This window comes from Anolis sagrei, chromosome 2, assembly GCF_037176765.1.
Source record: "Anolis sagrei isolate rAnoSag1 chromosome 2, rAnoSag1.mat, whole genome shotgun sequence".
Taxonomy (NCBI): domain Eukaryota; kingdom Metazoa; phylum Chordata; class Lepidosauria; order Squamata; family Dactyloidae; genus Anolis; species Anolis sagrei.
This window is the reverse complement of record NC_090022.1, coordinates 78,462,090-78,484,688: the sequence shown is the minus strand read 5'-3', so window position 1 is coordinate 78,484,688 and position 22,599 is coordinate 78,462,090. Positions and strand designations below refer to the sequence as shown.

The 22,599-nt window shown below is 44.0% G+C and overlaps 1 protein-coding gene across 4 annotated transcripts in view; it reads left to right on the top strand.

Annotated features, from left to right (window-relative positions):
- CPLX2 (complexin 2) overlaps positions 1-22,599 on the top strand; it is a 164,675-nt gene that overhangs the window by 114,722 nt on the left and 27,354 nt on the right. Inside the window, exon 1 of one of the 4 annotated variants that reach the window (XM_060765582.2) lies at positions 15,822-15,845. The exons of 2 other annotated variants lie outside the window; for them this stretch is intronic. The gene's annotated coding sequence lies outside the window, so the exon portion shown is untranslated. Of the gene's footprint in view, positions 1-15,821; positions 15,846-15,980; positions 16,265-22,599 lie in introns of those variants that run through there. One more of the 4 variants, XM_060765578.2, reaches the window with a different exon arrangement.

Genomic DNA, 22,599 nt, shown 5'->3' with positions numbered 1-22,599 from the left:
TCCTTCCTGTTATTGTTGAACTGCAGGGAAAAGCCATTTTATTCTGTCAGGCTTTCAGAAATTGATACTGTTTAAAAAGTGTTTTTAACGATTAGTGCTTCACTTGTCTGGTTTTACTGGTGTATTTTTAAATTGCTTTCTAATTCAGTAGTGCTTTGCAGATTGGATTGTGTTGTTACCCTATAACTTTTCATAGGTTTTAACCTGTACCTGCTTCTGTTTTAGTTTTCTTGTGAGTTGCCTTGGGTATTGTTTCTTAAAGAAAAGTGGGGTATAAATCAGATCAAGTCACATTGAACTAAACAAATAAGTTAGCAATATTAACATGAACATAAATCCAAGGCATGAAGAAAACCAAGAAGAATACATTCAGAAGATGGGTTTGTGGTCAGCTTGCATTATAGTACGAAACAATACCATTCTTTCTGATATGCCTGGCTATTTTAGGGGCCTTTTATGCTTTTTCAGAGCAGACAATATAAAGGGCTCTACAAGAAGAACAGTTGTTGTACTGTTCTTGCATTAATAACTTTCCACATCCACATTGCCATTAACCATCAGTTAAAGTTCTGTTAACCACTTCCGTAATTAAGGTGCCATTCTTAGAGACACAGAGAGCAAAATGCAATGGTAGTGCTGCTGCCAAATTGCCTCTTACCATGAGATTGCTGTTAAGATGATGCAGCAATATGTTTAAGCACAATCTTTCAAAAGTCTGCACCTAACTGTAGAGCTCCCTCAGGCAGTAGACTTAAGATGTCATGAAAGGGCAGTATATTGTTAATTATTGAATTTCTAGTCAAGGTATTGTTCTTTCAAGGATAGGAAAAGAAATCTGTTGGCACAGATTAACACCTCCCAGCAACAGATTTTCCCAGGCTCAGGCAGGCCTTCAAATGCTAATGAAGGTGATCAGCTAAACATTCACACCTAACTGCAGCAGGGAAGAGCTCCTTCTCCCACCCCAGCCATTCCACAGATATATAAACCCATTTTTCCTACTTCCAACAGACCTCACAACCTCTGAGGATGCTTGCCATAGATGCAGGCGAAACGTCAGGAGAAATGCCTCTAGAACATGGCTCTATAGCCCGAAAAAACCCACAAGAACCTAGTGATTCCAGCCATGAAAACCTTCGACAATACATTCGACAATAAATCTGTTGGGGTTTGTTTTGTTGTTTTGGTTTTTGCTTCATTTGCCAAAAACATTGTCTGGCTTTGGAAAGTATGTCCTTAGATGTAGCATACCTGGATTTCAGTAAGGTTTTCCACAAGGTCCCCCATGACCTTCTGGCAAACAAACTAGTCAAATGTGGGCTAGGCAAAACTACGGTTAGGTGGATCTGTAATAGGTTAAGTGAATGAACCCAGAGGGTGCTCACCAATGCTTCCTCTTCATCCTGGAAAGAAGTGATGAGTGGAGTGCCGCAGGGTTCTGTCCTGGGCCCGGTCCTGTTCAACATCTTTATTAATGACTTAGATAAAGGGTTAGAAGGCATGATCATCAAGTTTGCAGATGACACCAAATTGGGAGGGATAGCCAATACTCCAGAGGACAGGAGCAGAATTCAAAATGCTCTTGACAGATTAGAGAGAAGGGCCAAAACTGACAAAATGGAGTTCAACAGGGACAAATGCAAGATATTCCACTTAGGCAGAAAAAAAATGAAATGCAAAGATACAGAATGGGGGAAGCATGGCTCAAGAGCAGTACGTGTGAAAAAGATCTTGGGATCCTTGTGGACAACAAGTTAAGCATGAGCCAACAATGTGATGCTGTGGCAAAAAAAAGCCAACGGGATTTTGACCTTCACCAATAGGAGTCTAGTGTCTAGATCCAGGGAAGTCATGCTACCCCTCTATTCTGCCTTGGTTAGACCACATCTGGAATACTGTGTCCAATTCTGGGCACCACAATTGAAGGGAGATGTTGACAAGCCGGAATGTGTCCAGAGGAGAGCGACTAAAATCATCAAGGGTCTGGAGAACAAACCCTATGAGGAGCAGCTTAAATAGCTGGGCATGTTTAGCCTGAAGAAGAGAAGGCTGAGAGGAGACATGATAGCCATGTATAAATATGTGAGAGGAAGTCATAGGGAGGAGGGAGCTGCCTTGGAGACTAGGACGTGGAATAATGGCTTCAAACTACAACAAAGGAGATTCCATCTGAACACTAGGAAGAACTTCCTGACTGTGAGAGCCGTTCAGCAGTGGAACTCTCTGCCCCGGAGTGTGGTGGAGGCTCCTTCTTTGGAAGCTTTTAAAGAGAGGCTGGATGGCCATCTGTCAGGGATGTTTTGAATGCAATATTCCTGCTTCTTGGCAGGAGGTTGGACTGGATGGCCCATGAGGTCTCTTCCAACTCTATGATTCTATGATTCTATTAAGTGGATGGGTGAGCAGCACTATTTCCTGATGTCCTTTATAGTTATGGGTATACAGTCCTGAGATATGCATGCTATAAGCATTTAGGCATTTTCCATTGGCAGACTCTACTTTGCCTCAGTTTTAAGGCCTTTAAGATGAAAAGGAACGTAAAACCATGCACTGCTATGTGGTTTGCTAAGGTGGTTGTCAGAAGTCAAACATGATGCAAATTAATGTATTCTCAGCAAGAAGAATGCATATGCTTCTTGACACAGAAGATTTAATTGTTTTTTAATTTTTAATTTTCATATTTTAATCAATTTGCACTGTTTTCAATTTTTATTGTGACATTTTTGCTGTTAGCTGCCTTGAGTCCCAATATCAGGAGAAAGTTGAGCTAAAAAGAAAGTAAATACAAGCATACACACATATATAAATACATACATAAGAGTTATCTTCCTGCTATGTACCTAGTATGAGGGAATTAAGGGTCAAAGTAGATGTAGAAAAGCAAATACATTTTTATGCTATGTTCATGTGAAATAGGAGTGGGCACAAGGGTGTAGCTGAAGGAGAGCAAAAATGTGGACATTGCCCCCAAAATAATAATTCTCTTGGCCCCTGCGAAGTTTTCTTTCCATCCCCTAATGTCTATCTTTGCAATAATTTAAAATTAACTTGCTCATTTACAAATGCAATTTATGCATCCAAAGAAAGGGAATAGGTAAAATTATCAAGAGCACGACATACCATTTTTAGTGTCTCACTCTCTGAAATGATAGCGGTTTAGGGCCTGGAGAAAAAACTCATTTTGGGGGAGGCAGAATTCAGAGCCGGTGTTGTTCGTAGACATGTCCAAGGTCATGTGGCTGGCATGACTGCATGGAGCACTGTTACCTTCCCACTGGAGCTATACCTATTGATCTACTCACATGTGCATGTTTTTGAACTGCTAGGTTGGCAGAAGGTTATACTACAGCACACACAAAACATATAGTCATCTCTGTGCTGGGGATAAGGTACCCTTATTTAATCTGCCCAGTCAAAATTCAAAGTAATGTAATTTTAGTTTGTTCAGGAAGCTGTTTTCCAAACATATACAGACAGGGAAAAATCAGGGTGTTGTTTTTTTTCCAGAAGAACTGACAGATGTTCCTATGCCCATCCTTGACTCTTGGTCACATTTTCTTGCACAATACATCAACCAGAGGCTTCAAAGGAAGCAAATAACATTCAAGATTTTTTAAGAATTAAGGAAAAAGAAATCTAGAGACCCTTTTGGCACCAGCCATAATGTCTCTGAGAAGCCGACAGAGCAGGTAATTGCTAGATCATTCTCCCACTTGTCCCAGTGATTAGCTTCTTTCGGTGCTATTTCTGTTTCATTAAGTGTGTGCAAAAATGGATCCCCTCCTCTGGCCCTCCTCCTTTCTCCTTACCTCCCTAACTCTGCCTTTTTTTCTTTTTCTCTCTCTTTCTCTTTTCCTCTCAAAAGTTGTTCCCATTGCCTCTGAGAACTAGTTGTTCTGACACTGATTCACTAGTTATCCAGGTCTGTAGCCTTTGTTAAACTGAGCCTTGTTGACAGTTCAGCTGTGCCTCACAGCCAGAGGTAGTTAGGTGGCACAGGGCTCCATCTCGGATCCTCCTGGATTGAAGGATATGAGTGAGCCCCTTCCCCGGATTTATACATCCCACCTTATGGGCACATGTCTCTCCCAGTGAGCTGAGTCTATGACAGTGCCTACTGGGGAAATATATTTTCAGTGCTTTTGGAGTACTCTCTGCATTCCAGTCATTAAGCAAAACTCTCTAGCAGACATCATTATCATTGACAGAGGCACAGGAACTGAGATGTTCGCAGGCTTGCTATTACAGCTTTGATTCATGCAGTTTCTTTTCTCTTTTCCTCCTTGTCTCCATGAAAAATGAGAAACAAACCATCACTTTTGTTTTGAGAGAAGCTCTTTACCTTACTGTTGTAATGGACCACCCCATTGTAGGCTTTAGAAGGGGGCTAGGGGTTGTGTGCTCTTCCACATGTAGTTATATTGCCATCAGCCCCCACAAATACAGTCAGTGGGGGCATTTTAGCCCACCAATACTAGCCAGGTCTGAACCGTGCTTGGCTTCCAAGATCAGACAGGATTTGGTGCCTTTGGGGTATTTACGGTCCTGTAATGACCACCCACTCCTCTTATTTTGTGGAAGCTCTGGGGTCTGAAAGATATCTTAGTGTTCAAATGGGTACAAGTGAGAGGAGGTGGCTCAAACTATTTTGGATATTAACCGTTGATCTGGAAATGAATTGGGAACAGTCCAGTTTGACAGAACATGAATATGATGTTGTGAAGGTACACAATTTTTTTAAAAACCCAAAGGAATTATTGTGTCCAAGCATGGTACTGGAACTGCAGGTTGAATTTCAGGGGGCCATCCATTTGTCCCACTTCCATCAAATGTACTAATGTACAAGACTATTTATGTCAGGTTTTTTTCCGTCCCTTTTGTACTGCCTGCTACTCCTTCCCTGTCGCTGACCGTGACATATGTTCTATATCATATAGGTGGTTTATGCATTTTTTTTGAATCAGCATCCCAAACTGAATCTAAAGTTGACCAAAAACTGATTCATAACCCTTTTGGTACTAATGTTGGAGAGTGATCCCTGGTCAAACTGGTCCATGGTCAAGTAGTCCCTAGTCAAGTGGTCCCTGGTCAAGTGGTCTCTGGTCAAAAAAAGGTTAGGAACCACTGATTTATGTAATCCCACTACTGGATACTGTGACTTGTATACAGCTGTCACCACAATGTGTCTGAACTCATCCAAACTACTATTGTCACATTCGCAGAAGCATGATACAAAAATTGACTAATTAAACCAGAGTTTAGCACACTGGAAATGATTACTTTTTTAACACATCTAAATTTTGACTAACTCTTACTATGCCCCATCCCACTGCCTAATTCAATAACTATCCCATAAATAACATCTTTAGGCTCCTTCAAGCACTGAGACAATCTCTTTCCCCCTCCCTCCCTATTTCTCTCTTTCATCCTCACACACCAATAGATCCTTATCTTATTCTATACCTCACATAGATCACAATATTTTATCTCAATTTCACTAATAGATACTAGGCCTGGGCGGTTTCATTCGTTAATTTTGTAATTCGTTAAATATTCGTTAATTTTAGCAATTACAAAACGATTACAAAACTTATTTTTAAACCTGGAAGTGTTTTTAAATATCGAAATGGCAGGCGCCAAAAAATTTGTATTTCCGTCCATTTCGGAAATACGTAAGATGGCCTGGCGATGCTTGCTGGGAGCTCTCCTCTCTCTCCTCTCTTAGCCAGTCAGAGGCAGAGCCTGAAAGAGGAGGAGGAGGAGAGGGCGGGGAAGGCGCCGGCTGAGCAAGCGAGCGAGAGGGCGAGCGACCCTCAGCGGGAAGGCGGCCCGTCCCTCCTTCCTCACCTTTGCGGTGGGTGTGCTTCATTCTCCCAATTCCTTAGCGGAGGGCTGTGCTTCGTTCTCCCAATTCCTTAGCGGAGGGCTGGGCTAGATGGCCTTTGGGGAGCCCTTCTCCCAATTTCGCATTGCTTCGGAGGAGCCGGGCCCGACTCGGCGGCAGCGCTTGAGGGCCCGTCAGAGTGAGTGCCTGCCTTCCCTCCTTAATAATAATTTCTCCTCCCTATTCTACTAAATTAATAATTAAATTAAAAAAATATTTTAAAAATATTGAAAAAAAAGGGCGCCATCTTTACAAAATGTTTTGTAAATATTAACGAAATTTCGTAAATACTGAACTTTTTGAAGGGAAAATTTTGTAATTATTTTAAATATCGAAACAAAAAAAAACCCCAAATACAAATCGATTTTAGAAACAAATTTTTGCGTTGTTACCCAGGCCTAATAGATACTACAAACCTTTCCCCCCTCTCCCAATCCATAACGTCATGGTATTCCATGAAAAGGAACACTTTTTTCTGCTTTCCAAAGCTTCTATTTGGTGTGTATATGTGTGTAAAATATGTATTATTGTGTCACTCTGGGAATAGGTAGAATATCAAAAAACGTATGAGTAAACGAGCAAATGGATGAATATCAGCCAGGTTCTAACAATGAAATAAGCCACGTGAGCCCAAGAGAGCTTTGTACTCATTTTTCTACAGCAGTAGCTCTTTGCAAACAGCATTGGAAGCTGAAGAAAATTGTATGACATGGGAGTCAGCAGTTCAAAGGGCCAAAAGTCCACAGAGCTGCTTTCAATCTAAGCCATATTCAATCCAAGCCATAGTTAAGGGCTGACAGAAATCAGCTGCTTTGGGTGGATATGTACATAAAATATGTACACAAGAATAACAGAGGAAAGTTAGAGCAAAAGTCAAGCACTTTTCAGGGCTGGGAGACATTACTCTGTGGACTATATATCCCTGAATCCCCCAACCACGCAGACTGAGGGATCGGGGAGTGTAGTCCAACATTTAACCTTTCCAAGCTCCACTCTTCACCCACCATGTACTTCCTTCGTGCATGATGTTCAGCATCCCTGGGGCTAAACCCACAATACTACAGATACAAACAGCAAATCACCCAGTTATACCTATTTGTTTCTGACTCATAATTAACTGTCTCTCAGATGGATAAAGGGTTGCTATATTGGGTTGTTGTGCCAGGCTGTGTGGCCATGTTCTAGAAGCATTATCTCCTGACGTTTCACCTGCATCTAAGGCAGGCATCCTCAGAGGCTGCGAGGTCTGTTGGAAACTAAGAAAATTGAGTTTATATATCTGTGGAAGCAAAAAAGCACAGTGACACAAATCAGTAAATAACCCTCCACAGCATGCAGCTCATGTTACATTTATATTGCAGGTCTGTAAATTGGTAGAGTTATTCACATGTAATATCTCAGATGTGTATTGGATGCTGTTTACTGATATGCATATATCACATTTACTCATGGGATGAATATACATGTACAAGAGCTTCTGGGTTTACATTGCTCTTTTAGCATTCAGGCTCTTAATTAACAAAAACAGACATAAGAGATTTGGGGAGCAATATTGTAAACTTATTAAGTTTTGTAAATGTAGTGTTCTAAATGCAATATTAACCCAAGTATAGTGTAGTGTGTAAACCATCTTTATTGCACATACAAAATATGCTTATACCTTACCCAGACACACAAAGTACATAATGACATGTGTTATGCTGACTTGATTCCTGGTGCTTTCCAGACTATCCTATTTCTAGTACTCTTACTGCTATTACAATCACCACTACAAAAACTGTTATTTCTTTGTAGGAGAGCATGAACTTTTGTCTGTTGATTTAATCAAATTACAGGGCTGAAGAATGAAAGTGTGGATTTTAAGTGCTGTCTCTCGGAAAAGACAGATATTGTAAGCAATCAATGTGTGTTGTTTGGAGTCAGCAGTGAGCTGTTTTCAGACAGCACGTGCTTTGTCTGTGTTCGTCTTGTAAGGAAGGCCCATTAAAAGAAGCAAGGATGGCTTAGCCATTTTTTTCTGCATGGGCACACCTGACCATGTGAGATTGGTGGCTTTAAAATAAATTAAACCCTTCCTTCACCTTCTTCTTCCACAACGAGCATAGCAAAAGGCCATTCAGCCATTATGTCCAATGGAAAGACCCCATATGATTGATCCAGCAAGCCCCCCCCCCCATTTCCTCAGTAAGTAAGCATGAAATGGAAGAGAAGGAAGGTAGTTTTAGAAATATGTAGATCTTCATATGCATATGAGGCACGAACCATATTTAAATGGGAGCTATTGGTAGAGAGTTCTCATTATCCTTTTCATTGAGAAGTATAAGAGCCGCAGTGGAACAATGGGTTCCACTGTGCTGGCTGAACTGTTGGCCTGAAGATCAGGTTGCTGGCCTGAAGGTTGCCATTTTGAATCTGCAAAACAAGGTGAGCTCCTGTCTGTCAGCTCTAGCATGCAGGGACATGAGAGAAGCCTTCGAGCAGGATGGTAACACATCTGGGCAGCCCCTGGGCAACATTTCTGTAAATGGCCAATTCTCTCACACCAGAAGCAACTTGCAGTATATTCTCAAGTCTCCTCTGACACGATAAAAAAAATTGAAAGGTATAGCCTCCATTACTTAGAAAATCATGAGAGAACTATAGAATTATCTCAGTACTTACAAATTAGCTGCCATATGCAAAATTCACTTGACATACTCATAACCCAACAGAGCAATGATCATTTGCTATATATAAAGTATAAATGTCACACACATATATCCCAGAATAATCAGACTTGCATCAGTAACCGTTTCTATGATGATGATGCAAACATTTTCTCAAGCATATATGAGGTCCAGTTAGCAGACTGGTGGAGCTTAAGCCACTTCTAGCATTCTTCCCTGGGTCACCAGAGAGGTAGAATGTTGCTCTCCTTTCTCCATTGCTTCCATAGATGCACAACAGCTGCAGGAAGCCAGAAAAAAATTGAGAGGGGTTGAAACTTTTTAAAGCGAATCATAAAGAGTAGGTCCATAACACAAAATCATTTAAACTCTATGGCTCATTCTACATTTTATATAGACTTAATTAAACCAAATTTCTATTTTATCTACAAATTTTAAAGTATAAAAAAATAAAAGACAAAAAATAATTCTTAATTGGTATTTTAATGGTTACAAAAGAATACCACAATGCCTGTTGAAAACACTTGAAAACAGTGGCAATACACTTTGACAGAAATCAGGCTCCATTGATAAACTCCAGTAGACACTGGCAATGTTGCAGAAATCTGAAGAGGTTTCTTCCCATTCAGAAAAAAAAAATCTGCTTTGAATTGGGTTATCTGCGTCTACACTACCATTTAATCCAGTTCAAAGGAGATAATCTGGATTTTATATGACAGGGTAGAAGGGGCCTATAACATAAGTAATTGCTCAGGTCAAGTGCTTGAAAGGGTTACATGTTTGGTTTATGGCTTCCAGAATCCTCCTGCACACTGTGTGGGTTTCAGGATTTTGGAAATGCTAGTCTCTAAAAGAAATATTTATGAGCTTTGCTGAAGAGTGTTTTCCTGGCAATTGCCTGTTACAGATGCATCTCTCAAAATTTGTAATCTGTTTCTCAGAAATACAAATTAAATGGCATGTGGGAACACAGTGAGTCAATGTATAATCATCATCCCTAGTTTATCAACAGATTTGCCTTCTTTGACATTTTTAATTCATTTCACGGTGGGTTTTTTAAAGATCCGCACACCAATCATTGTCATTAGCTTTTACTGCTTAGCTCTCAGTGTCAAAGGCAGGGCCATGGATCATTAAAAGCCTCTAAAATACGGGCCTTCCAGCAAGTTGTTAGTTCCGCTAGTAAATAAAAATTAAAGCTTGGGAATATCCAGGACAATCACTGGAAAAACAGGAGAGTCATATTTCATCATAGGCACTTTGCGACGTGTCTGTTGAGAGGGGGGTGGACTTTCCATATGAAAAGGGTGTTAATGTATTTTTTGTGCTGCCCGTTAGGGTGTAAATGTAGGGGGAAACCATGGAAGAAGGGTGGGATGCAGCCCAAAAGAGGCTAGTGAAAGGCCTGATTAATTCATGGAAATGGTATTTTTGTTGATAAATTGGAACACGGCCAGGCTTTTCGGATAGAAATGTCAAACTCAAATATTAATGGGAAGCTACACAACCCAGCAAAATCAGAACAACAGCAAGAACAAGAAAAGCAGAATAAATGTTTAAATGTACCATCATCATAAATATTGTTGATAAATGGAACCATATTTGGTGCAAACTGCTGTGTTTGGGTTAGTAGTAGTAATAGTGCTAGAACTATCACTTCAGAGGAAAGATGTAAACAAGAATAATCTAAGGAAGACCCTTTTGTCATTTAAAGATATGCTCAGTTGTGGTTTTGTATGAATATAACTAAATTATTTGATGTTGTTGGCTCAGCTCACTGACATTAGGCAACAAAAAGTACTCATCGCCTAGTGGCAATAAAACTAAGAATTGCTTTCCTTTTCCTTCTTTATTGATGCTCAGTGTTTCAGAATTGATCCTCTGATAAGACAGCCTTCTGGGTGGCTTGTAATAGAGGCAGTGGGTCAGAAATGCTGGTGTGAGAGCAATCGAGTAACACCTCTTCATTCAGAAAGAACCAAAAGAAGAATTTGACACAACTGTGTTTTCATGGCAGTATAGATAGAACTACACCTATCCTTGGGAACCTTTTCTTTCTTTCTTTCTTTCTTTCTTTCTTTCTTTCTTTCTTTCTTTCTATGGTATTGTGGTGGAGGCTCCATCTTTGGAGGCTTTTAAACAGAAACTAGATGGCCTTCTGCCGGGGGTGCTTTGAATGTGATTTCCCTGCTTCTTGGCAGAGGGTTGGACTAGATGGCTCTCTTCCAACTCTGTGATTCTATTATTCTTTCTTTCCACCTGTAACTGGATTGTTTCTTCATTCACTAGAAACTAGCATGAGTTAGCAAAATATGAGGTGAAAAGCAGGAGAGGAGATGCTTGAAATACATTTGGGACATTTCAATACCATAGGCAAGAGTTTGTAGCTGATGTTTTGTACCTTTCAATCAATATCTGTGCATCTCAGGATTAAAAAAAAACTGTGTTTGTTCAAAAAATGTGACTTTGCTCATTCTGTATAAGTTATGTGATAAGCAGTATAGATTGCATGTAAGATGTCTTGGGTTATTTACTATTCCAACACAACAAGCAGAGGTAAATTTATTTCTGAGCCTGCACAACAGCCTAGGGAGATGAGTGTGCTGTGTTAGATCTTGACTTGTGTGTGGAGGTAGATTGCTGTGTTTACCTTTCTAAAAATTAATTGAAGTTCAGAATTAAATTCAGGGTGAACCCAAGATACAGTCTTTTGCTGCCTGTGGTTGAAGAATACATTATATTCCCTCCCACACATGCAAACACACTAACTCAAAAGAAACAATATCCTAGGCCAGTCAAATTGTTTTGACCCATAAAGCAGAGAATCCAAGAAGTGCATTTCCCACTACCTTGCAGTAAAATGTTAACTGCTAGTTAAATAACTGAACATCGGCTGTATGTTGGTGGCTTCCAAGGAATCACTTCATTGTGACTAACAATGAGATCATCCTACTTACAATACAAATTTCCCATTCAATAGAAGGAACAGAACAGTCATACTTTACCATGCAGGCAACAGGTTGGATGTAACTTGATGATTTGATTCAGATAAATATCATCCAAGGCATTCATCCTTGTGGACGAGCCCCCAGTGGCGCAATGGGTTAAACCTTTGTGCCGGCAGGACTGATGACCAACAGGTCGGAGGTTTGAATCCAGGGATAGCATGGATGAGCTCCCTCTATCAGCTCCAACACTTCATGTGGGGACATGACAGAAGCCTCCCACAAGGATGGTAAAATATCAAAAACATCCAGGCACCCCCTGGGCAACATCCTGGCCAATTCTCTCACACCAGAAGTGACTTGCAGTTTCTCAAGTCACTCCTGACAAGAAAAAAATCATTGTAGACTCCAGGGTTATTTTTAAGTGTTGTGCATCCTGTACAAAGGAAAATGTTTTGTGGAAAGGAATCCTGGGTGATGAATAAACAGGTGCTAGAAACCACACAGTACTTTCACTATTACATCCTTTCCTCAAGATAAATAAACCTTTGAGGTTCTGTGGTCTTTCTAAGACTTCCATAGAAGACTTCAGTCTATCCCATGATGCCCATAGGTCTGTTGGCCCTTCCAATACAAGGATATGAATACCTTTGCAGTAAAGAAAAGAGGTGATGTTGAAATATTAATTAAAAATGCATTACTAATAATATTAATAATAACAACAATAATAATTTTATTTCTTATCTGGCTCTCCTCATGGCTCTAGGCGGGTTACAACATCACCAAAAACACACAATCATCTAAAAACAAAATACACATATTAAAACATGGTTCTACAAAATACATATTAAAGTACACAGAACAAAGATTAAACATGAGATGCAAGTTTAAAATTCATTCTATCTCTTCTAGCAGGATAGGCCTGCCAGAAGAGATAGGTCTTTAGATGGTTTTTAAATTCAGACAGCTCATTTAGTTGTCGGAGCTCACTCCACAGTCTTGGGGCAGCTGATGTAAAGGTCCTCTGGATGACGGTCACCAGTAGTGTTCTGGAAGACTGGAGTAGACATCCCCCAGAGGACTTAAGTCCTCAGGGCAGATTGTACAGGAGAAAGTGATCCTGTAGGTAACCTGAACACAAACCAGGTAGGGCTTTAAAGGTCAAAACCAACACTTTGTGTTTTGCCTGGAAATTTATTGGCAGCTAGTGGAGTGACTTTAGGATAGGTGTAATATGCTTACTCCTGCATGTTCCAATTGAAAGCACATTGTAGAAGTCCAACCTTGAGGTTTCCAGTGTGTGCACTGCCATCTTTCGGTCCTCCAAATTTAGGAAGGGACATTGCTGGCTTATCAGCTGAAGCTGGTAGTAAGCACCCCTGGCCATCGCATCTACCTGGGATTCTTGATGGCAAGCATCTCTGCCTTCTCTGGATTTGGTTTCAAGGGAAATGCCATAGCCATCTCTCTCTCTCTCTGCCCTTTATGATTTGTATTGCCACCCCAGGTTCTGACTTATGTAGTCCTTTCTATAAGAGCCAAAATATAGCAGTCTCTCCAGCATTGGACTGGGATTCTATGAGACCACAGTTCCAATTAGTGTTCATTGATGGAAATCCATCTTGGACAAGTCCTTCCTTAAAGAAAGGAAAATATCCCCTTAATAAATCTTGCCACATCTTCACCACCAGGCATTCCCCCCCCCCCCCCCAAATTCTCATGGTGGTTCGCGAAAAGGCCTTACTGGTGCATTACTTAAACTGTTATGTTTATTCATATCATGATCTGATCACCATACTCAATATATCCCATATGCATGGGGGTATTGGGGTAATGATACAAAAGGTTTGCTAGGGTAGACCCTCTTTCACTCAGACTCAGCCCCCCCCCCCCAAAACAAACTCACCCCCCCCCCCCCGAATCAAAATCCTGGCTACGGGCCTGACCACCACCTTCCATGATAAAGTTGCCATACATTGGAGTCAACTTGATGGCATATAACAGCAACAGCACTACACCCTAATCTTTCTTTATCATAACAATTTCTAGTGTGAACAAAATTGAGAACAATTCTAGTGTGAAAAAAAATTACAGATTGGAAATTGAGAACTCAATGGATACTGCCCATATCCTCACATCCAATAAATACTATTGAACTCAGACTGGAGCCAAATTCCCATAATCAGATTCAACAGTGATCAAATTCTATTGACATGCTACTAAAATGTCTAGATTGCATTTGTATGGAGCTGTTTCGGGGGGAAAATGACTTCTCTGGCACATTTAAATCAATATGGAAAAGAAAGTCTTGTGGTGAGAGCTGCTTCCCTTCTTCACCATATCACACCTATGGCCTACTCAGTCTCATGCAAAATCCTCCCAACAGAAGCTTCATTCAAGCATAGTTGCTGCAAAGAAGAAATGCTGGAAAGAGGGAGGGCCAATGTGGTGTATTGGTTTCAGTATTCAATAAGCACTCAAGGACACCAAGGTTTGAATGCCTGAATAGTTATGAAAAACTACTGGGTAACTTTGGCTTTTTATCCTTTTTCTCCTCAGAAAAGGTCAATAGCAAACCACATCTCCCAATGGCTCCAATAAATTGTATTTTCTGGGGGAAGAGTAAGAACTAGACCTGCAAGGAGGAAGACTGTGTTATGTGTAAGAACAGATGCCTATGGAATAATAGAGTTGGAAGAAGATAAAAGGGACATACAGTCCAACCCTCTGCTATGCAAGAATCAAAGCACTCTGCATAGATGGTCATCCAACCTCTATTTAAGACCTCTAAATAAGGAGACTCCACCACACTCCAAGGCGCCAGCATATGCCACTATCAAACATCTTTAAACATCATGAAGTTCTTCTTAAGGCTTAGGTGGAATTTCTTTTCCTGCAGTTTGAATCCATTGCTACGTGGATTTCTCCAGAGCAGCAGAAAACAAACCTGCCCCCTCCTCAATGTGACATTCCTTCAGATACTTAAACACAGTTCTCGTGTCCCCTCTCAACCTTCTTTTCTCCAAGCCCGACATTCACAACGCCTCCCTAAGCCACTCCTCAGGGGGCTTGCTTCCAAACTTTGGATCTTTTTTGTTTGCCCTTCCTTGGACACATTCCAGCCCGTCAATATTCTTCTTGTTGCCCAGAGGTGGACACAATCTTATTCCAGATGAGGTCTGGCCAAAGCAGAATAGAGTAGGACTGTGACTTCCCTTGATCTAGACCAGTGGTTCCCAACCTGTGGTCTGTGGACTACCAGTGGTCTGCAAGAACTAAAATATGGTCTGCCACCTCACTGTTACTACACTGTTGCAATGAGAGTGACTAGTCTCGCAAAACCCTCTTATAATGCCAAGGCTTATTAAATATGGTTTTCTGTGAGTGAGCAGATGGCGACTGCTGGATAGCATATGTTCTGTATCAGAAACTAGAGCTGATGTGGTCTATTTTCTGAATCAGCCCACCCCCCCAAGACCTCTCCACCACCCCAAAAACCCAAACCAAATCTAAAGTTGACCAAAAACTGATTCATAACCCTTTTGGTACTAATGTTGGTACTAATGTTGGTACTAATGTTGGGGAATGGTCCCTGGTCAAAGTGATCCCTGGTGGAAAAAAAAAAAGGTTAGGAACCACTGATCTAGACACTGCAGTTGTATTGATTCAGCCTAGAATCACATTGGTTTTTGAAGCTGCTGTGTCACACCTGACTCACGTTCAGCTTGTGGTTTACTAAGACTCCTATATCCCTTTCACCTATGTGGAGACACTGGCATGGTTGAGGCTATGTGTCTGAGGGTGCATGAAGGTGGCCTTCCCCACTTCCCCCTTATCCCATGCCCTGACGGCAACAGCTCCTTGGCATGAGAGCCAATCAATGGTCTTGAGAGCCCGCGCTGATGCTGAAGGCTTGGGCTGTATTGAAGCCTTGACAGATTGGTCTCAGTTGAGCAATTTGAGAACTGAATGGTGGTCTTCTATCTTCTAGCAAGCTTCGGGGACCCAGCTGTGTGCATTTCCTTTAAGGCGTTTGTTCTCCACCAAAAGAAGTCTTCCCTCCTAGTGCCCGAGGCCATTGAGTTCGTATCGATCCGGTTCCTGGCTCTTCGGCTAGATTAATTGATTGGATTGATAGACCCGAGGAGCCCGCGGGCCTTCCTTCCCTCTTCCTCTCCTCCCCGTCTAATGGTTGTCATGGCGGGGGGGGGGGGGTGTGTGAGCGGAGTGCCGCCCGAGTCCGCGCCTGTTTGTGCTCCCGGCGCTGGAGCGTGATTAATATCCGCCGTCCAGATGCGGAGAAATGAGGAAGAATAATGAAGCCGCTCATTAGGGGACGCCGCTCGGAAGGTCAAGAGCCGGGATCCAGGGGCCATGGGGGAAAGGCGGGGCCGGGGGGGGGGAGAGAGAGAGAGATGGGGGAAGAGGCTGGCAGACCCCTCTCCTCCTCCTCCTCCTTCTTCTCCGGAGTGCCGGGTGGGGGAGAAGTAGGAGAAGAAGAGCACGCGCCCGTGGAGGCAGGAGAGGGTCCGCCCGTCCAGGATCCCGAGTGAGGGAGAGAAAGAGAGGGGGGCGCGTCAAGATTTCACGAGGAGGGATTGGAGAAGCCCCGCCAGGCTGCGGGAAGAGAGGGAGGAGGAGGCGGGTTTTGAGCGGAGGACGGGAGAGAGAGAGACGGGGGAAGGAGAGGGAGAGAGGGGGAGAGAGGGAGAGAGAGCAGCCCCGTGCCCCGCTGCCGGCTCGCGCGTGGAGGCAAGCAAGCACCGCGGGTGAGTGAGTCCGAGGGAGGGAGCCAGGGGAGGAAGGAGGGAGGACCGGGACCGTGGTGCTGAAGGGACAGCTCCGCGCGGGGAGGGATGGCGGGAGCGGATCCCGCGGGGCCTGGAGGGGCGGCGGAGGGGTCTTAGGGGGTGGGCTGTTCTCTCACTCCGCCGCCCCCCCTTCCTCTTTGGAGGGCGCAACAGGGGAGGCTGCCTCGCTGGCTCTGCCTGCCTTCGGGAGTAACTTTGAGTGGTGCCCGAGAGGCGGCAGAGAAGGGGTAGATCGGGGGCCCCCAGTCGGGGGCTAACCGGGACGAAGGGGAGGGTGCCCAGCCTCGGTGGGAAGGGAGCTGCTCTGCATGTTAATGGCCCGGCAGTGCGGATGGGGGCGGGGGGAGGAGGAGGAGGAGTGGGACGGGGCGGGGGGTTCTCCGCCCAAGAGAAAGAGGAGGGGGCTTGGGGAGGGGGCGATGGTTGGGAGACCGGCCAGGGGCGAGAGAGACCTCTCGCACACACACGCCGCGCGTGTGCCTCAGGTGATGCGCAGCGCCAAGAGGTGCGGAGAAAGCCCCCCCCCCCTCCTTCCCCAGATCCCGCTCCACGCCCACGATTCTGAACTGCTAGGCATGCCGTGGCCTCTCCCTTAGAGGCGGCCGGGGAAAGGAGATGGGGGGACACGAGAGTAAATATTTGGGAGAATGTCCGAAGGAAGAGGGAACAGGCTTGGTTTCTACTGCTCTGGAGACTAGGATTCGGAGCAATGGGTTCAAATGGGAGGAAAGGAGATTCCACCCGGTACATTAGGAACTCCCTCCTGACCGAGAGATCTGTTCAACACAATAGTAGAATGTGCGGCTGCCTCGGAGTGTGGCGGAGGAGGCTCCTCCTCTTTTAAACAGAGGTTGAGTGGCCTGCGAGTGGGGCAAGGGAGGCTCTCCCTGAGCGAGGGGTAGAAGAGGAAAGTTCCCTTCTTCCTTCCTCCCTCCCAGGCGCTCCCTCCCAAGGAAGGGCGGAAGGCTCGGTTTGCGGAGCCGCCCGTGGCGTGTCTTTCCCGGGCGCGTGGACCTCTGATCCACCCAAATAGAGCTCTTTGCCCGGGATACTGCGCCTCGCCGGCCTCCGCCCCTCTGCTCCACACGCGACCTTCGGGTTGGAGGCTTCGCCTTCAGCCCTTCCAGTTCCGCCAATGGCACCAAAGCCGGCAGGAACTTCGGCTTGCCTGCTCCCTTCCCACCGGCTCCTCGCAAGTTTCTGCCTCCGGAGCTTTACACCTTTCCCCTCTCTTCCTTCCTTCCTTCCTTCCTTCCTTCCTTCCATCCATCCATCCATCCATCCATCCATCCATCCATCCATCCGTCTCGGCTCCGATTATCCCGTGTCAGCGAGGGTGTTCTTGGGCGAGGGGGTGGCGCAGCTGCCCAGCTCGGACTCCTTCCAGGAGCGCCAGAAACTCCTCCGGCAAAGTCTGGCTGAAGGAGGCCAAAGGAGGGCGAGCCCAGCCGCGTTCTCCCATGCCTCCTCGCCCAGGGCAAGGCGGGTCAGGGCTTGACTGATACGGGGCACCAGATCTCGGTGGCCCGAAGGGAAGTGTTTTCCCCAACCATGGAGTCCCTCCACACTTGCTCCTTCCATGCGGTGGACTGCAGTCTCCCCCAACCTGGTGATTGACAGACTGGAGGCCAGGGGAGTCCCATGGCCTGCAGAGCACAAGATCTTCAGCTCAGACCCTCTCACCTATTCTCCTGTATATATTGTTTCAGGCCGGTAGCCAGGATTTTGATTTGGAGGGGGGGGGGGGCTGAGTCTGAGTGAAAGAGGGTCTACCCTAGCAAACCTTTTGTATCATTACCCCAATAGCCTCATGCATATGGGATATATTGAGCATGGTGATCAGATCATGATATGAATAAACATAACAGTTTAAATAATGTACCAGTAAGGCCTTTTCGCAGACCAGGAAGAGAATTTCAGGGGGGGGGGGGCTAAAGCCCCCCAACCCCACCCCCACCCACCCCCCGCGCTACATGTCTGTATTGTTTCATACATAATTCTTCAGAGAAAGTCGAAACCTGATTTTATCCACGCAGATGGATACTCCCAACCATCGCCCCCTCCCCAAGCCCCCCTCCTCTTTCTCTTGGGCGGAGAACCCCCCGCCCCGTCCCACTCCTCCTCCTCCTCCCCCCGCCCCCATCCGCACTGCCGGGCCATTAACATGCAGGGGTTACGCTTGTGTAATGTACTGTGGTACAAGAACCAAGGAGCCTTTTCACTCTGCACACCTTGTATGCATTGAGGTCACCCATGCAGGAAGATATTCATTGTGCTTCTCTTGTCTTCCCTTGTCATGTCATGCGTCCTCACATATTAGGCAATGTGCAGTTTACAGGTGATGTTAATGTTGGGGAATCTGAGCTGTTAGGCTCAAAATAACCCTCAGTTGGGGTGATTCCACCATAAATATAGCAGAGTACCAGAAGTAAACTTCATAACCAGCAGAAACTTAGGTGTGGTGAAGCTGGGATAAGCTTCTTAGGATGTCACGGGATTGCAGAGTCAGAACTTTAGGTTCAAAAATATTTAGAATCATAGAATCCTAGAGTTGGAAGAGACCTCATGGGCCATCCAGTCCAACCCCCTGCCAAGAAGCCGGAAAATCACATTAAAAGCAACCTCAACAGATGGTCATCCAATCTCTGTTTAAAATCCACCGTAGAAGGAGCCTCCACCTTCACCATTTAGTGTAGTAAAAGAAAGAAATTCTTGATAGAAAAGGTCATGGAGCTAACTAGCTTACTAAGTCTCATCTAAGAAGGTAAAAGGGTAAAAAGTTTTAAAAAATTCCATGCACCTTCATTTTGCCTAAAGAGAGAGGCAAAGGCATCCTCACTGGAAGGAAGAAAAGGCAGGAGAGACCATGGAGGATGGCCATGTGGCCAGCCTAGGGCAATAAAAATACCTTTAAAAAGGAAGTTCCCTCACAGAGATTCCATTGCTATATCTTCAAAGAGGGAGGAGGCAGTGGCTAGCAGGAGGAAGAAAGACAAAGCCCTTTTGGGAAACATGCATGTTTTCTCTAGTCTAGTTACTCATTGAGGTCTGGAAACTTGATGACATAAGGTACTTGTGCAGTCCAAGGATGAAACCCAACAATCAAAACCACTGGTTTTGTAAAAAGTACACAAACATTCCGCCATGTCTTATGCCGTGTTTCAAATGCTCTGCAGGTGTAGGATTCATTGGCTAAATTCTGTTTTCTGATAGCATTTGTGTAACTGTGATTTCCCAGTATCAGGTCTTAAGTGGGGGAGATAATTACCAGGATTCAAGCCTCCATGGAATCTCTACTTGAAGCGAGATTTCCATAGTCTTTTAGATCTGAGAGAAAACTTGCTGTCATTTAGGGTGGTTTAGATGTTATAACATGGACACACACTCACATATCATATTTTTATGCTAGCAGTCAGTGTAGCCTCATAAGGATTGTCAGTCAAGTGTAAACGTCTGAAAACCAAGACCTATGAGGAATGGCTTAAGGATGTTTAGCTTGAAGAAGAGAAAATTGAGAGGAGACATGATAGCCATGCTTAAATATTTGAAAAGATGTCACATTCAGGAGGGGGCAAGCTTGTTTCTGCTGTTGTGGAGATTAGGACACAGCAATGGATTCAAATGGTTTGAAAAAAGATTCTACCTAAACATTAGGAAGAAGTTCATTATGGTCAAAGCTGTTCAACAGTGGAATATGCTGCCTCAGGTGGTGTATTTTTCTCTGGAGGCTTTTAAACAGACACTAGATGGCCATCTGTTGGAAGTGCTTTGAAACAGTGTTCCTGCATGGCAGGGAATCATACTGCATGGCCCTTGCAGTCTCTTCGAACTTTGTAATTCTGGGCATACCTAGAGACATCGTAACTCTGATCACTGTACATTGTCCAGCAAGAACAGTTTGCATCGGAAACAGGGAGTGAGGTCAAGGCTGGTGGATCTCGACTCAAGTTTTGTGGCTCTGTTTCCATTTCTCTCTTATACTTTTCCTCCCTTTTTCATACACACACAGACAGACATCCTTCATCATGACATAATCTTTGCCTGATACGCATCCTGGTTACCACTGTACCCCACTAATCCTTTATACTCCATTTGCATGCACACACCTCATACAATTATTTCCTACATACATTCATAAATACAACTGCAACCCACTTGTCTTACCACCAGCTTGTCTCCTAGACAGTAAATAAAGCAAGCATTTGTAAAATCGGTTAATCTTTAGGCCAAGAGAGTCCGTGAGAGCTGCAGGCACTAACCCTAGTTCGACTGCCAGCTGTTCCCAGAAGAGGGAGCTTCTTCTGGATCCAGGATGCATATTCTTGCTTGGTCATTTAACTAAGAACAAAGAGGAAGCCATCCAAGTCATAGGTCTCTTATTTCAGGCAGAGGTAGCCTTCTGGGTGGTTACACAGGCCTGTTCTTTTCATTTGAGGGAAACTTGTTGGATCACCTGATATTTCCTTTGTGCTGTTTTAGTTGTGATCTAGTTTAGTATTCAATACTACTATTCTTTGCACCCCCTTTGCCTGTTACACATTTGGTGCAATGTGGCCCAAGATTATTTATTTATTTATTTAAAACATTTATATTCTGTCCTTCTCACTCCAAAGGGGACTCAAGGTGGAGCACAACATATATATGACAAACAATCAATGACAGAACTGTAAGAGCCATTCAGCAGTGGAACTCTCTGCCCCAGAGTGTGATGGAGGTTCCTTCTTTGGAAACTTTTAATCAGAGGCTGGATGGCCATCTGTCAGGGATGCTTTGAATGCGATTTTCCTGCTTCTTGGCAGGGGGTTGGACTGGATGGCCCATGAGGTCTCTTCCAACTCTATGATTCTATGATTCTATAAAATAAACTATAAATATACATAAGCACTAAAATCAATTATCTCAACTTTAAAAACAATTGTTTAAAACCTCAGATCAACCATGCCTGAGGTTTTGCACAGTCCCAAAGGCTTGGTTCCACAGCCAAGTTTTGACCATCTTTCTAAAGGACAGGAGGGAGAGGGCTGATCTAATCTCACCAGGAAGGGTGTTCCATAACCAGGGGCAATCACTGAGAAGGCCCTCTCTCTCGTCCCCACCAATCACACCTGTGATGTTGGTGGAACCAAGAGGAGGCCCTCCATAGAAGATCTTAATCTCCGCGGTTGTGCTGAGACAGGCAGCACCCTAAAGCAGAGAGCAGGGGCAGCTCAACTCATTACGCAAATTAAGCATTTGCAGTATGGTTGATTTTGTCCAGGGGCGCTCTTGAGGCACTCTTGGGGGGAAAACAGACCTTGACATATGCGAGTTGTAGTTACTGGGATGTATAGTTCACCTACGATCAAAGAGCATTCTGAACTCAACCAATGATGGAATTGAACCAAATATGGCACACAGAACTCCCACGATGAACAGAAAATATATATCAGTGATTGGTTGGGGGGGGGGGGGCAAAATACTGTTTGCTTACTGTTGAAAATTACCTAGGGCTGCCTCTGGCAGAGAGCCAAAACTTTCTGGAGGCTCTTTCCTAAGCACTGAGTTGAGAGGGTCCTCAAGAATGGGCTGAGGGGTGGTTCATGTATCTTATCCCTCAGCCGCATTTCAGATCAGAGCTGCTTGATACATGATGACCTCTCAAACTGTTTGTAGCTGGTCCATAGAGCTCAAGTGGGGCATCTCATCCTTTTGAGCTGAAATTTCATTCTGGAAGAACTGCACAAAACATGCTTGTCACAAGCACAAGGGTTGGGTAAAAATTCAGAATTCCTTAATTATCCATGTTGCCAAAAAAAACTAATTCACTTAGCCATCATGAGCGAGAATGGAAGCGGAAATGGACTAACAGTAATTCATGTGAAATAGTTCAGAGATTAGTTGTCTGCTCAGGAAACAAGATTTACAGAACTGGATTTCTTTTCCTTTCTTTTCTTCTTTTTGATGCGAGTGTGGGGTCGGGGGGGGGGGGAATCCCCAGTGGGAATGCATGGAAGGATGCTCAAGATACCATCCTTTTGAAGAGTAGTAACTTGGTATGGTTACACAATTTGAAGACTATCCTTCTCATAGTTGTCTTTCAGCAGACGCAGGTCAAAGCAGCAGTAAGCTGTCTGCTTTCCTTAGAACACAACCCCACTTTTGGATGTTTTTTGGAGAGTCTTCATTGAAAATATGCCTGTGTATATGTGTGTGTACATGCCAGAGAAAACTAAAAGGCCTTGAGATAGTAGAGAAGCCTCCAGAGAGGCAAAAAGAGCTGATTTCTTACTCCTTCAAATGTGGGGGAGGAACAG